General features: G+C 38.9%; 1 long non-coding RNA gene and 1 pseudogene across 1 annotated transcript; both read right to left on the minus strand.

Annotated features, from left to right (window-relative positions):
• Window positions 1–2783: 2783 nt before the first annotated feature.
• Window positions 2784–4794, minus strand: LOC117779352. Its single transcript, XR_004616988.1, has 2 exons — window positions 4169–4794; window positions 2784–3239 (listed from the first exon to the last, which is right to left on the minus strand). It is a non-coding gene; the product is annotated as an uncharacterized LOC117779352 (long non-coding RNA).
• A 6-nt stretch (window positions 4795–4800) lies between these two features.
• On the minus strand, window positions 4801–14724 carry LOC117752158 (annotated as a pseudogene).
• Between the last annotated feature and the right edge of the window lie 403 nt (window positions 14725–15127).

The raw sequence follows: 15127 nt of genomic DNA on the forward strand, positions 1-15127 counted from the left end.
ACAACCATGATTACATTTTTCTATATAATACTATAAACACTAATTCAAGCTGCCGCAGTCGTGGTTTTTATTTAGTTAGCGCAGCACTGTTAAGTGTCTGTGAGCTGACTTGATAGAAATCCTGTTTGTAAATATGTGTCTCATCAGACCGACAAGTAGTAGCTTCAGCCTGACTGAAGAATGAGTAGTTTTTCATTCAGCCATTAAAATTAATAGCCATGAAAACAAACCCGTGAGGAATTTCCACAAAGAGGCTGAAGCACCACAATGGAACTTAAAATATCTCGGAGGCAACAAGCGAAGTCGAATAAACAGACATCAGGGTAAGAATGGGACAGCTCCGCAGCCGTGCACTCTCTGTACTCTGCTTCCACTGTCTGCAGGAGAAACCCTTATCTAGTCCCGTGAGAGGAAATGTGACAGACCAAATGGGAAACCTGGTGGATTTTAACGGCGCAGTGTCTTATTCCATGACATCAGGACATCAGTTATTCATGATCTTTATCTCTGAGAACAATCCACTGTATTGATGTAATTAGCAATTGTATTTCGCGGAGGATCTTACTGGTTCTGGAATATGCTGACCTTTCCCTCATCACTTGTTGGTCAGAAGTTTTGTGAATGGAAGAGTTGAAACTGAGCAGTTACATTTCGGCGTTGTTTGGCTTTGTGGTTTTACCTGTCAGGAGAATTCATATCTATGCAATGGAGAGATATTCGGATGCGTCTGTTTAAATATTGTTGTAAAGTTGGAGTTACTCTTAAGTATTTGATGTGGCACAAGCAACGACAGTGTTTCAGGTCGATGCAAGTGTGAAACTTGTGATTTATGGGGCCATCGTGCTTCTGATTATTCTCATCACTTTGGCTTTGATAATATTTTAGATTAATTGTGTGCTGCATTTGTTGTAAACTCACAGGCATGCAAGAGTTTATCCAGCAGATGAAACCAGGTAAACCAACTTTAGTTTCAACATTACAGATTAGGTAGTATAGTATTTTGGCAGCCTTGCACAAGTTATTAATAAAAAGCTTCTTAAACTTAAAGGTTCAGTGTGTAAGATTTAGGTGAAAGGGATCTATCGTTAACACAGTTCAGGAATTTTGTCAGTGAATATATCTGGTTCATGGCAAAATGTTGAATAAATCTGTGTAATCTGTGTATTCTATCTGTGATAGAATATGTGCACATAGTGATGCAAATGTGATTTAATATTTTTATGGATATGCTTTGGGGATGCATGAGACCAGTGTTTATGATCATTTAACCGTAACAGGCAGACTCGTTCAGCCTGATAACAGGGAAACGGCGTTAGCAGAAGACACATGTTTTCTCCGTTTACACACGAACAGCTGAGAGCTGCACTGAGGTAAGGAGAGGAGAAGGGGGAGATTCTGGAGGAGGAGGAGGAGGAGGAGGAGGAGGAGCCACTGGGACCTGACTGAAGCTACACAGGTTTGTGTTTTTATTATGTTACTACGTGGTCTTGTTGATGTCAACAAGAACAATACAACAAAGTGTTTTTATACCACAGCTCTGTGTTGACATCTCACTGAGTAATGTTAATGTAACATTAGCTGTCTCAGAAACCACTGAACAATAATTATATGAATACTGTATGTTACAGGAATATCTTGTCATTGTTTTACACATGTGGGATAAAAAACATTCCAGCTTATGACCCCTAATAACTGACATTATCATATAACCAACATAATATAGATCTAATAATAAAGCCTTCTCTGAGTTTCTCCTTTGTTTGTTTTCAGACACTTCCTGAAGAGATGAGTGTGGAGCAGCACAGGGGCTGACAGCTGCAGACATGGTGACCCACCTTCTGCTGGAGTACCATGGTGTTCCTATGAACTGTAGGGACACACCTTTCAGACAGCCAGAGGAAATGCTGTGGTCAGGATCCTGAAAACTGTGTGAGTCTACCACTGTACTTCTCCCAGTACTGCCTAGAAGTGTTTTACATATTCAGAGGCAGTACCAGGAGGATGTTTGGGTTTTAGACCGCTCTGGAAGCTTCATATAGTACCACAGGTATTCACACAGCTGCATATACTAGGTGCAGAAGGATGTAATTTGCATTATTATTATTACTTCTGTTGTATCTTTTTTATTTATTTGTATTTCTATTACTATTTTCACACATTTGCTTTGAAATTGTGAATTTTCTTATGAATATATTCATATTTTCCACTATAAATATTTGTTCAATTGGGTTTACACTGTAATGAAAAGTGCAATAATAAAAGGGACATTAAACAGATTTGCTGTATTTATTTTGTATTTATATTATATACATAAACAGATTTTTTACACAGGTTGGTCTGCGTGAAAGGCACCATGATTCAGCTTTGCTTTTCAAGGATGAATATTTGTCCTGTTGAAAACAGTTACAATACTTATTAATATAATATTTGACATTCATATCCAGTTTGGCAAAAGTAATGCTTAAATGAGAATGACTTACAGTGTTTGTATTCCACAAGAGTTACAAAAAGACTATATTTATAAAAATGCATATTTAAAAAAAATATATATATTTGTAAAGACTTGTGAAGCTGAAATTCCGGTTTTCAACCATTCAATATCTGATATACATGTTAGCAACTTTGAACATGGACTGTGGATGTGAGTGATTTATTTCAAATGCAAGCTGTGGAAACAACAAAAATATAATACTAAAGCATTTAAAACTTTTTTTAATAGATATGGTGAAATGGCAGTCAGAAAGGAGAGAAAATAACAAAGAATGGAAGAAAGAAACTTTTTGTTGATAATAAAACATCAGAGAATAAACATTGCAATATTAATTCCAGTGGAAACTCCATTGCTAAACAAAGCTGGATCTGAAAAAGGTTTTTCTTTCATTGGAGTTGATGTATCAGGGTCAGAAAGCTGTAAAAGAACCTTAAGAAAAAAAGTGATACATGACACAGTTGTCTCCTCCTGTAATATATAATTTCACATCCTGGGGTGGTGGGAAGTTCACTAACATTGTATTTCTGGTGCATAGTAATAAAACTAATCTATCAAACAACAGATTGAATTTATATTGATGTGGTAAATTACCTGTTCAACAGAAAACTGGACACTTCAGCGTCAGAAACTCTTTGTCTCTCAGTAGTTTTCCATCGTGGAGACAACAAGTTGTTTATCCTCATTTCCTGTTTCACCACGCCTCACTTTAACTTTCACTTTCACTTCTCAGATGAAGCCTGGGCCGTTCCTTTGGTTTTTCAGTGCTACATTTATTGTTTATTACTTATTATTATTAAAGTATTTTCCGTTACGGTTTTTATTTTAGGCTCACTACAGAGTTAATATAACTTAGATATGAGGATTATATCCCGTTTTGTGCAAAGAGAGCATTAGAAATCCTTAGACATCTTACACACTGCTACTTTAAATTGATCTTGTAGTAAACTGCAGAAATCCTGAAGTAGATAAAAGATTATGTTGCTCAGCTCATTTACCGGTTCAAACTAGCTGCTTGTTTTCATACAAAAGTACATCGATTTTATCACTCCACAATACAATAAGATTACCAGATTCAATAACTGTATTTAATGGAGTGTTTATAGGTTGTTGCATTTGAACTATGCAGACTCTAATATATAGTTGTGAAAATGATTTGGCTTGATGGTTTCCTGACTTAATGTAACACATTAAATATTCATCTTTTGTAACTGGCCTTTTCCTGCCAAGCTTATGACACACCTTGCTGTTGGGTGGGTGAGAAACAATAACCTCCTTTAAAGCACACTGTCAACACAAAGCAAATGAAAAACTCAAAGAGCTGTAGCAGTCATTAAAGTCAGTGTTGAGGGTGTGTGGTGTAAGAAAAGGATGTTGAAGGGCAGAGAGAGAGAGAGAGAGAGAGAGAGAGAGAGAGAGAGAGAGAAGGGCTCTCATTTCTGAGATATTTCTTCATGTATTACACAATCTCAAATAAGTCTGATTCATGTGATGAGATTTTAAAAAGAGCCACCCTGTAGACCTACCAGCAAAATCAGAACTGATTTGCTGAAACTTGAAAATTGTAACTAAAGCTTACTTTCTACTCCTGTGAGAAAAAAGCGACTGAATGTATCAGACTGGTTAGTAAATTTAGAAGGTTCACCTGGATGTCACGTTCCCATGACTGTGAATAAAAACCCATGACAGTAAATGCCGATTTAGCACAGCAGCAAACCTACACAAATCCTATGACTGTAGATATGAAAAAGTAATTTAAAAAAAGAAAAGTTAAAGGTGATAGTATTCCTGTTGTGGTCTGTATGCTGTGATTGTGCTTTGGGGAACATTGAAGAATACATGCTGAGCACTGCCATTGTTTCTTTATGGAATCTGTTTAATTGAGTAATTCATCCGTACATGTTGACAACACCACAAATGGAGTGAATGATCTTTTGATTCCTTTCAAAGTGTAAATAGTTACCACAAGATAAAACTCAAAACAAAGAAACCCTTCATTCTGAGGGAGAAAATAAAAAGATTGTGCTCAATTTAAAAGAGAAAAAAAACTCAACAACATATTGACATATACACTTAATATTTTCCTACATTGGAAATGTAAATATTTCATATCAGATACATCACAGGAACAGGAACAGATTTTTAAATTCTGATTTTTTAAATCCTGTTTGATAAGGATGATACCACATACAGACATGGTCATGTTTTAATAAGAGACAATATATGTAAATATTTGACATCAGGATTGTCATAGAAACAAAAAAATAGCATCTCACATTAAATTTGATAAAAGAAAAAACAACAATTTCTGTGGATGTTTTTCGAGGCAAGATAATGATGTTATGTCAAACAAAATCCTAAAATCCATTTGGTATGTTTCTTAACATGTGCTCCTAGAATGTACACAGACTATCAGACTGTATTTCAGTGAGCTCATCAACACAGAGTTAAAGCAGATTACTTTGTTAAAGACGTAAAAACATTCTCAGATAAAGGTGAACACAAATGAATCAAATTATCCATGACAGGATAATGAATCAGTGTAATGAGGAGGATGTGCACTTCTCTAATCAGACAGCTTGTTGTCTCTCAGTTGATGTTAGATGACACTTTGAGACTCTGTTCTGCCTGCAGACGTGAGATATCTTTCCAGGTTGTAGGAATATCAGCAGGCTTTACACCATATTCTTTTGCAAACTCCTCATTGAACGTTGCCATTACATATTTCCAGTAGTCTGATGCCTCATAGCTTCCATCTGGAGGAATGTTCCAATCTGGGAAGATGTCTTTGTAATTTTTGTAAGGGACCCTTCCACCTTTAACAGCATCACAGGTAAAAAGGTTGTCACTTGCCACAAATGAAGAGCATATGTCAGTGGCTAGTTTTTTACTATGGAACCACTCACGTGCATCCAGACCGTTTGGCCTATGCAGTGAAGCCTCATGCACAGAATGGTTACCACCTCCACGCACACAGGCCACTCCACAGAAGGGACACCGTTTACCACATCCAATCACTTGGGTGAAAAGCTCATTCTGGGACTTGACATCATCACGGTTCAGTATCATCTTGATGTCTCTTCTTTTAAACTCTTGCTTTAGATCTTGTTCCATTTTATTCACAAACTGTGTGAACCAGTGAGCAAACTGTTCCTGGTTTGCTTTGTTCAGGATCATGAAATCACCAAGTGCATCCTGGGAAATGACCAATGAATCACCAAGTTCCTGACAGAAGTTGTTAATGAATGTTTTCAAGTCAGCACTTGTTTTCTTTGTGGCCTTGTGGATTGCAGCCTTTATGCTTCTGATACTTGAGTCAAGATGCGGATCCACTAGCTCAAACATCTTAGAATCTTTTGATAAGTGTTTCACTGTTTGGTCAAGTATCCACTCCTTTACATATACCTCATTTGAGCGAATGTACAGTACGTACTCCCTAAAGCTATGCTTTGAGAGCAAATCCAGTAACATTTCATACTGGGAGCAGACTCTTGTGATGAACTGTGATTGTTTCCTCATTTCATGAATGATATCAAGACCCAGTTTACTGTAGACAAAGTCTTCAACTGCAGGCTTCAAACATTTTTGGGTGAATTCTTCTGCTTTCTTCTGGCTCTGGTCTTGTTGATTGAACAAATCTTTAAAACTATCACGAAGCTTTTTTAATTCTTCTTCTTTGTTCAGACATAAGTAAGGGTCATTCTCCTTTAGGAAATCTTCGTGCATTTTCTGAAAGTGTCTGGCTGCAATGCCACAGATGTGCTGTTTTAGAGAAACTTCAAACTCAATTTCTATGGTTACATCCTCATCCTGTTGCAGCCTCTCATCAATTATGCGAAGGATCTCCTGGATGTAAGCATCAGAGTAGTTTTTAGTTTTTTTTGCATCTGCTTCAGGTGCATCTGTTTTCCCTTTTTTCTTCACACACTGAATGCATTCAGCTATGATTTTGTCAGCTATCTTCTGTACCCTGATTGTGGGATCTTGAATGGGTAGCCAATTGCTCGCCCCCTTTTTAGCTTTTTCAAGCATTCCTGTGGCTTTGTATTTGAAAGGCGTTTTGCCACAATCTTGCAGGCGTCTTTGATTCAGCAATTCACATGCATGACTCCCTTTGGGTGAGAGATTTATTCTTAAGTAGTGGGAGACACTGATGAAGACATTTTTTGGCTCTTGTTTGGAAAAAGACAGTTTCTTTACTGTTTCTTTCCACATCTTATCAAATTCTTGGTTCAGTTCTTCATCTCTCATCTTCATGTTTTTCTTTCGACATTCATCGATCAGTGCACACACTGCTCTTTCAATTTAATTTGTGTGGTTTTCCTTGATTTTTTCAACTTCTATCTGTCCCTCTTTGATTTCAGCCGCTGCTGTGAGTTGACTATACACAGAGTTCTCCATGTCTCGTCGAAGACTCCTTGCACTGTTTGCAAAGTCCTCTTTGTATCTTTCTACGAGATGGACATGGCCGTCTTTTTGCTCAAAATAGTTTTTCAGTTTTTCAAGATGCGCTTTCTCCAATTCCATCAGCTCTGTGGAGACTTCACTTTTCAAACTCAAGATGAGTTCTCTCATGTCAACTATTTTAGATTTGGAAGCAGGTGTTCCAAAATTTGAGATGGTTGTTTCAGCATATGTTATCCACTTGTATATGGATTCTTTGAAGTCCCATTCCCACTTGTTGAATTCTGTGCATAGCTTCATGTATGCATCAGCCACTAGACTGTTTCTGAAGCTGAAGATGAAGTTTTCATGCTTCACTGCTCTCCACAGGCTTGACATCCACACTTTAAACTTCAAGATGTCATTAGCAGAGGACTCACAGTTTCCTAGTATTTGGGTGATGTTTTTCTTGAACTGATATACAGCTTCACTGTACCCTGCATTGACTGGTGCCATTGGTGGGTTTCCATTCCAGAGTCCAGGAATGTACCAGTTCCCAGTTTCTGGGTTGTACTCCATGACATCAGTGAAGCACTTGTTCTTTTCTTTTTTCTCCATTTTGGCTGCCGTCTGTGTCATCTCGTTTAACTGATCCAAGAGCAGTTTCCTCTCTCTTTGGGTGTTCTCATTGGCTGAAACATCTGACACATTCTGGTGAACAAACTGACATTTAGGCTTTTTGCCCACCTCTTTCATCCTGAGAAACGCATGCACAACTATTTGTAGGATGTCCTTCATTTGTGTGGAATTCTCCATTGCAATATTGATAATGGTGATGTCACTCAGCCCCACAACAAGTGTTGCGAGCTCATTGTCGTGCTCATGGCTATCATCCAGTTGTGCAAGCTCTGCTGACTTTAAGCCCTCAGTGTCAATGATGACCATGAAGTCACAGTCAAGGTCTTTTTTGACATCTTCATTGATTCTGATGAGCAACATAAAAGCACCTCGAGTGCATCGGCCACTGCTGACTGCAAACTGCACTCCAAACATGGTGTTAAGAAGAGTGGACTTTCCTGTGCTCTGAACTCCAAGAACCGTGACGACCAGTATCTTGTTCTTTGGAGACACCAGTTCATTGAGCTGAGAGAGAACATCACTCACCCATGTGAGAGGTATGTTGGATGCATCTCCATCTACAAGCTCCAGGGGAAATCCATCAAGCAACAATCCTGCACAGATTTCTGGCAGATGCTGTAGTTGTTTACGTGACTGATCTTGTTCTGGAAGGGAAACTGAAGCTTCATAGATCTGACCCATTTCACGGAAGAAGTGTTCAATTCCCAGTGAGCTGCTGGAAAGCTCTTTATCAATGACTTTGAGGGCCTCTTTGTTCTCAGCATCTTTGCATTTTTCTTTGTACTGCTTCCTGAGGCCAGACAGTTTTTCTCGAGACAGGTTATCAAGGTTCATTCGCATCCATTTCAGGAAATAACGTCTCTCTATGCCTGGGCTTGATATTGCCTTGATGAAGCATGTCATGGCATCTGATATGTTTTCAGAGCTCTGTTTCTTCCGAAGTTTTTCTTTCTTTTTCTGAAGCCCTGCTTTGTATATTTCTATGTCTTCAGATCCAAGATTTTTAAGACGAAATTCTTCCTTCTCTAAAATTGTTAATTCCTTCCATATTTCGCCATGCAAGGGAAGCTGAGTGGCTTTGTAGTCAGGGATGTTTTGAATTTTTGATGTTATGGCATCTGCATTTTCCTTGGCAGTCTGACACTCTGGACAGTCTTCATCAACCAAGATTCCCAATTCATGGGCAATGTCAGCCATCTTCTCAATGCACATCTTCTCCTTTGTGTTCTCAATAACATCGTTGACTTTTTTCCACAAACCTTTGACAAAGTCTGCATCATTTTTCTGCTTTGTCTTTGTAATGATGTTTTTTGTTAAGCCCAGCTTTGTTGCTACTGTTTTTAGAGCATCCATACTAAAGCATTTGCTTTCTTGGTTACCGACCAAAAACATCTGTGCCTTGTGGTGGAGGTTGGTTAGCAGCTTGCACTCAGGGTCCAAATTGTCAAAGAACACAAACACTGCTGCAGATGTCTGACACAAGAAAGAAAACTGAGTTTCAAATGAAGCAATGTCCCCACGAAGGTTAGCTACAGCTAATGGCTCACTGAAAATATCAATGTTTTCTTTGCCAGAAGGAAGGTACCAAGTTATTTCAGTCAGTCCATTTGATATTCTTCTTGGAGTGTCACCACACTCCATATTCTTGTGAACAAAAAAGTCATTGCTCAAAAGCTTATTGAGAATCTCTGACTTGGACATGGAACATTCCCCCAGTCTCACAAAAGATATCAGTGGGATTTCAGAAAGAACAATTCTTTCTTCAGTAAAACCCTTGGATTGTACAAGTGACTGAGGTCTGTACGTTTTAACAATGTCTCTCATGGCCCAAAGCATGAGTTTGCACTGCTCTGTGTCACAATCTGGAAGCAGGAGAGGCACAGAAAACTGACACATGGACATTTTGAGGGCCATTTCCTGTTGCACAAACCCATCAGAACACAGGAAGAGAGCAGTGATTACGTCAAGGGGGTTTACCTTGTCACCTGAGTCTGTAATGTCGCTCTGATTACTGAAGTCAAATTCAATCGTTTCTGTTGCTCCGTCATTGGATGATTCACATTCTGATTTTATTTCTCTCGCTGTCACATTTACCATCATTAGTTTCTTCAAGAAATACCATGGAAGATCTGAGTTGCACTTGGCAGGTTCATCAGTGATGGCCTTCAGGTCAATCTGCAGTATTTCGCTCAGTGTTAGCTTCTCTGTGTAGCGCTGCTTCAAGCCCAGATCCTCCAACAAGGTCTGTTGTTGTGTCTCTGTGGGCATGAAAACAATGATTATTAAACCCATAATTACAATGGCCAGTGGTATTCAGATCATTCCCCTTTGCATTAGGGAGGTATGGATGATATGTGTTAAATAAGTTAGTATGTATATATGTCTTTGGAAGGACAGAAAACTGAAACCACTCTTGATCTGAAAACATTTTTCCACCCCTTTACTAGTGTACCTTTTAAGTCAATAATCAGATATCTATAAATGATATATTATTACAATAGAGATTGTTATATTAATGTATATAGCTACAGAGGGGTTATGTTTTGAATCCGTCAGTCCCATTTTTTAGCTTAATATGTCAATGTGTGACTTCACATTCTTGTGAATGTCATATATAGGTATGGGTAATATGTAGGGAATTTCATTACATCTGGCACAATTCACTTGGACTTATGGTGAACAAATCTTAAAAAGGTGAAGTTGAACAATTCAACTGAACTGGATAACCTTGTTAAAGTGTATTTAATGTTATCTTAATAGTGATACTGTCGTAATATAATGTGGCATAACTGCACAGCACCTCAATATTAACACAATAGTTAATAGAGTTTTTATGTCTTTCTTGCCAAGAGTTGAACAAGTAGATCAATACCAAACACATATCTGTAGACTCGATTGGCTGCAATTGACCTTGAGGGCAGTTGTGAGGCAGTTGGAGTGAATAACGTTTAACAGCTAAAAGAATTATCTACACCTTCCTCGAGACAAAAAGGTCCACACACGACTTGAAATTGAAATGAAACAAATTCTAAAATCCTTTCCTTTTTCCTACTGGGATTTTGCCCATTTCATGCAAACATTCTTCATTCACATTCTGATTGGTCGATCAAGGATTTGTGACTCATTGCAAATGAAGTCAAATGGCCATGTAAAGGAGGAAAGGGAGGATCATCGTGTTTGACAGCTAAATGTACATCTAAAGTAGAAGCTTCTAACTCTGGTGTAAATAATTATGTTCCACAAAAACGCAGGCTCTGGTGAAACCAAAATGGCGACGCTCGTGCTACATGATGTCACTAACACTTGCAGAAAGGTTACATCAAGCAAAATGTTTTTTTTTACTCCATGAAGGTTACATTTTGGGGCTACACATTCTGTGCGACCTTGCAAGTGCCCCCCACCACAACCAGGAAGTTGTGAGAGCGGACCATCTCCCTATATTAGAAATTCTCTTGTGCAACTCATAAGTGTAATGGCAGCCTTTTTCATAATGCACTTATTGTTAGTCGCTTTGGATGAAAGCATCAGCTAAATCAGTGGTTCTCAACTGGTCTGGCTTCGGGACCCACCATCACCCCTTAATGACAAGCCGCGACCCAAATCGAGGAAAATTCTCAATTTCTCAAATTTATTTAATGGAAAGATGGTGCAGTTTGAACCTGAGATAGTACAGAATATCACAGTATGCCAACACAAAAAAACAAGTTTAATGATAAACCAAAACGACCAGCAGGTGGCGATGCTAGAGAGGGAAATATTCCCTATTACACTCAATTAGCTGCATTTTGATTAAAACCCCAAAATTGCTTCTTAAGGACACAAGGTAATACAACATACATAACAATTCAGTAACTTCAGCCTTTTTTAACAGACTCAACAGTGCTTTCATGCACAAACATGAAATAAAAGTCCAACTATTGAGAAGTAGTTTCAAAAAGACTCAAATTATGTAGCTTTAGCTGAGAATACTCACTCACTGAATCTATGACAACCAACAAAACTGATCCTATTCACACTGAAAACGGGTCCGCGACCCACCAGTTGAGAATCACTGAGCTAAATGATATGTAATGTAATGTAATGGACACTAGGAACATACTGGACTGGAAATGGAGGAAACTATTTCAAGTTGTTCAAGCTAATTTGGCAGGTTTGCAAGATCATACATTGATAGTTGATTTTAACAACTTTGCAAACGCACAATAAACTAATAAAAATGATGTCAGAGAAGAAATCTGGGGTATTATGGCTGTGGCTATAACAATGATGAGGTGGCTAAGGTTGCCAGCAGAAGGTTTTGAGGTAGATGCGCCTCTTAAAACCACTGAAAAGCATGACTATCAGTCAGTGCAATATTGGGCAATCTAATGACGAGTTTATATTTTGTGAAATGTAAGGACAACTGCCTACTATTGGAGCTACACTACCAGATGTCTTGGCTCAGTCAAATGCACTTCAGAAAACTGAGGCCAAAGCTGTAAATAGACTGAACAAAAATCCTTGTTTGAAGATTTATTCAGTGTCGCCTCATTTTTGTCTGCACAGGACTTGGCCCAGTCAGTCTCACTCACATCCGAGCTAGAGACCTGTGCATCTAGGTTAATATTTCGAGTGGACTGCATTAAAAGCACCAAGTGCAGTCATCCCTCCACCCGCTTCAATATAGTGATCTTCTATCATGTCCTCAGTAGAAAACCTGAGCAAGCACTGCTGCATCAGCATTTAGCCGTAAACACAGGTTCTTCTTAGAGAAGGACTGTCTGTGGACTGAGGTCCAACTTTAATGAGTAACTGATGGGAACGTAACTTCAGAGATAGCCAGGTTTGGCATTTACTGTAAATGCTAATGGAGAGCATGTTCCCTGTTTGTCCACTAGTTGTTAGACTACCACAGTGGTTCTCAAACCTTTTCTGTCATGCCCCACTTTGGAGCTAGAATATTTTTCATGCCCCACCCGCTCCCCTGCCCCAACAAAATTATGACAAAATGGGCCAAGTTTAACATGTGTATTTACATAAAATACACATGAACATTAAATTCACATTACTTTCAGGAATTTCTGATGTGCAAATAAAAAACCTTTTTCAAACAACTTTTTGTGACATTTGCCACTTTTTTCAAAGAATAGTGCAATAACTTTGCTTAAATTCAACTTAATTGAAGTACTTTTGGTGACATTTATCACTACATTCCTCCACCAGTCTGTACTTTTTCAAAAATAGAGAAAAAATAAATTAAATTATAATCACTTTGTTACAACGATGATAAAGCTCAACCAAAAAGAACACATGCATGTGACGGGTGTAATGTTTCCAAGTGTCTTCTTAATTTGTTGGGTCTCATTCTGTCAGCTGCCAGAGTTTTCAGACCTAAAATACACACTGGTCTCTCCTCATGTCCTCCTTCATTCACTGTGAACCCAAGAGCAAGATCGGCTTCATCGTACTTTCTTCTCAACTTGGTTTTTGAACACTGTGTCTTGTTTGTCACTGACCGGCTGCTTCACGTGAACGAGCTCTGATCTCACTGTGTGTGTCTCTCTGAGCGAATGAGTGGGGGCGGGGGGGGCGGAGCCCCGGGGCCTGTGTGTGTGTGTGTGCGCTGTCTGGGGGCACACACACACACACACACACACACACATTCGCCCGCTCCTGGTATTTCACGCTGGCCTGATACGATGATGATTTAACAAATTAACGTGAACGTGAGTTCACTGTTCGCGACAAATATGCGCGACATGCACAACACTGTACAGGAGCCGCTGCAGAGCCGCTGCAGAGCCGCGGGTTGCGACCCCTGGCTACGGCGAAAGAACGATTTGTTTACTGTTCCACCGTTAAAGAGATGCGGACGTCAAAACATTAGTTCCGCCTCACATTTCCCCTCCCGGTCGCGCGCCCCACCTGTTATGCCTCTGCGCCACACAGTTTGAGAATCACTGGACTACCATGACCTTTGCAAGTGAGGGTATTTAAACAGCCCTGCCTTGTATGTGCTACTTGTCACTGTCTGTGCAGCAACCCATAACTATAAACCCTGTAGTTTTAGTAGTAGTTATATAGTTTTCAAGAATTTCATGGCTGCCTGTTGTGTTCACAGTAATGATCTGCTCTGTTAAAAACAGTTTTAACGATGGAAATATTAATAACTGCTTTAAACTACTTACAAACTGCACAGTAAATGGTGCCTTTCAATCTGAACAATAGAGTGCATGAGACTGACCTTCGTGGCGGTTTCTATTGGCGCCAAGGTTATGATGACCAGGTGGATCTCCATCGCCCATTCCCTTGATAAATGAAAAAAACACATTTGCAAACGTGACGAATCAACTTATTATCCCATACACATTAGCTTATAGTGAAGTGTTTCCATATAATTTATTTTTATCAACACAAAATAACTAGATTAGCTGTTTACCTCCATTGTGGCTGTACTCTCAATCCTCTCACTTGTGCTTCTCACTGTAAAATAGAAGACAATTCTGTGAGGCTTCATTCCTGTGACGGTTACACCATCAGCTCAGTGTTAGTATAGTTTTGTTACATTTCATTTCAGTAAAAACATTACACATAGTTATTTGTTCATAGCCTCTTTATTTAACGGACAGTTAATTTTCTGAGTTGGGTGCACACAAGTTGGTCAATATTCTGTCTTTTTCTTTAATTATTCTATGTTTCTCTTTAATTTGCAATGACACTTGTTTGCAGTGAGCTCCCCGGGCAAAATGCTTGAAGCTTGCAGGAAGTGGCCTTTTAAGCCCAGCCCACAGGAAGTGGAGGAGGCCCAAGCATGACTGGAGGAAGGGGGGGGGGGTGTAATAATTTACATCAACCAGTCTTTAAAATGTCTTTGTACCCCTCTCATCACATCAATGATTCTCGCGAAAAGAAAAAAAACATAAGTAATTTTCATAAATTCCTAACAAAGCTATGTTATTGGTGTAGTTATGCAGGTCCTCCCATCAGGCACATGTTAGACAAAATCATTGACTAAACAATATAACGACCAAACTCTGTCATAAGCAACCTACCTTTGAAGGAAATTTACCCATGGCACGACTGCATTCTTTTGTCCAGGATTTTCTTTCGCAGTTACTCAGGTCTTGCAGGTGAAGTATTTCTGCTGATGCCGTAGACAAAACACCTCTCTCCACCACACGAGCCAATGTAATAATGCGCTGCAGAACACTCCTTTTATGCTCCTCAGCAAGACACTTTCACTTTCAGTTTGACACGGTCACATGGTTTCCCAGAAAGGGACGGTTTGCAGTAAATTGAAATAATGCCACACACTTAGTGCATTGCCTATTTTTTTAAATCAATGTTGAAGCCCATGGAAACAATATTTACAATAATTATTACATGTTTCCCACAGAATCAAAATGAACTGTAAAGTTGTCATGAATAGACTGAGACTGGGACAGGCATGAAGATGTGGTAGAATTGAAGAAAACAACAAACTACGAAACTTCTACTCATGAAATTCAACTGTTACAATGAAGAAAGGCTACATGTTGCAGTATCATGCAGCTCATCTTTACCATCAATACATTTAAGATAAACTGGATTCATAGATAAGTTGAATGTCAGCTTTGCTTATGTAAGGACATGCAATGG

The sequence above is a fragment of the Hippoglossus hippoglossus genome, chromosome 18 (genome assembly GCF_009819705.1).
Source record: "Hippoglossus hippoglossus isolate fHipHip1 chromosome 18, fHipHip1.pri, whole genome shotgun sequence".
Classification (NCBI taxonomy): domain Eukaryota; kingdom Metazoa; phylum Chordata; class Actinopteri; order Pleuronectiformes; family Pleuronectidae; genus Hippoglossus; species Hippoglossus hippoglossus.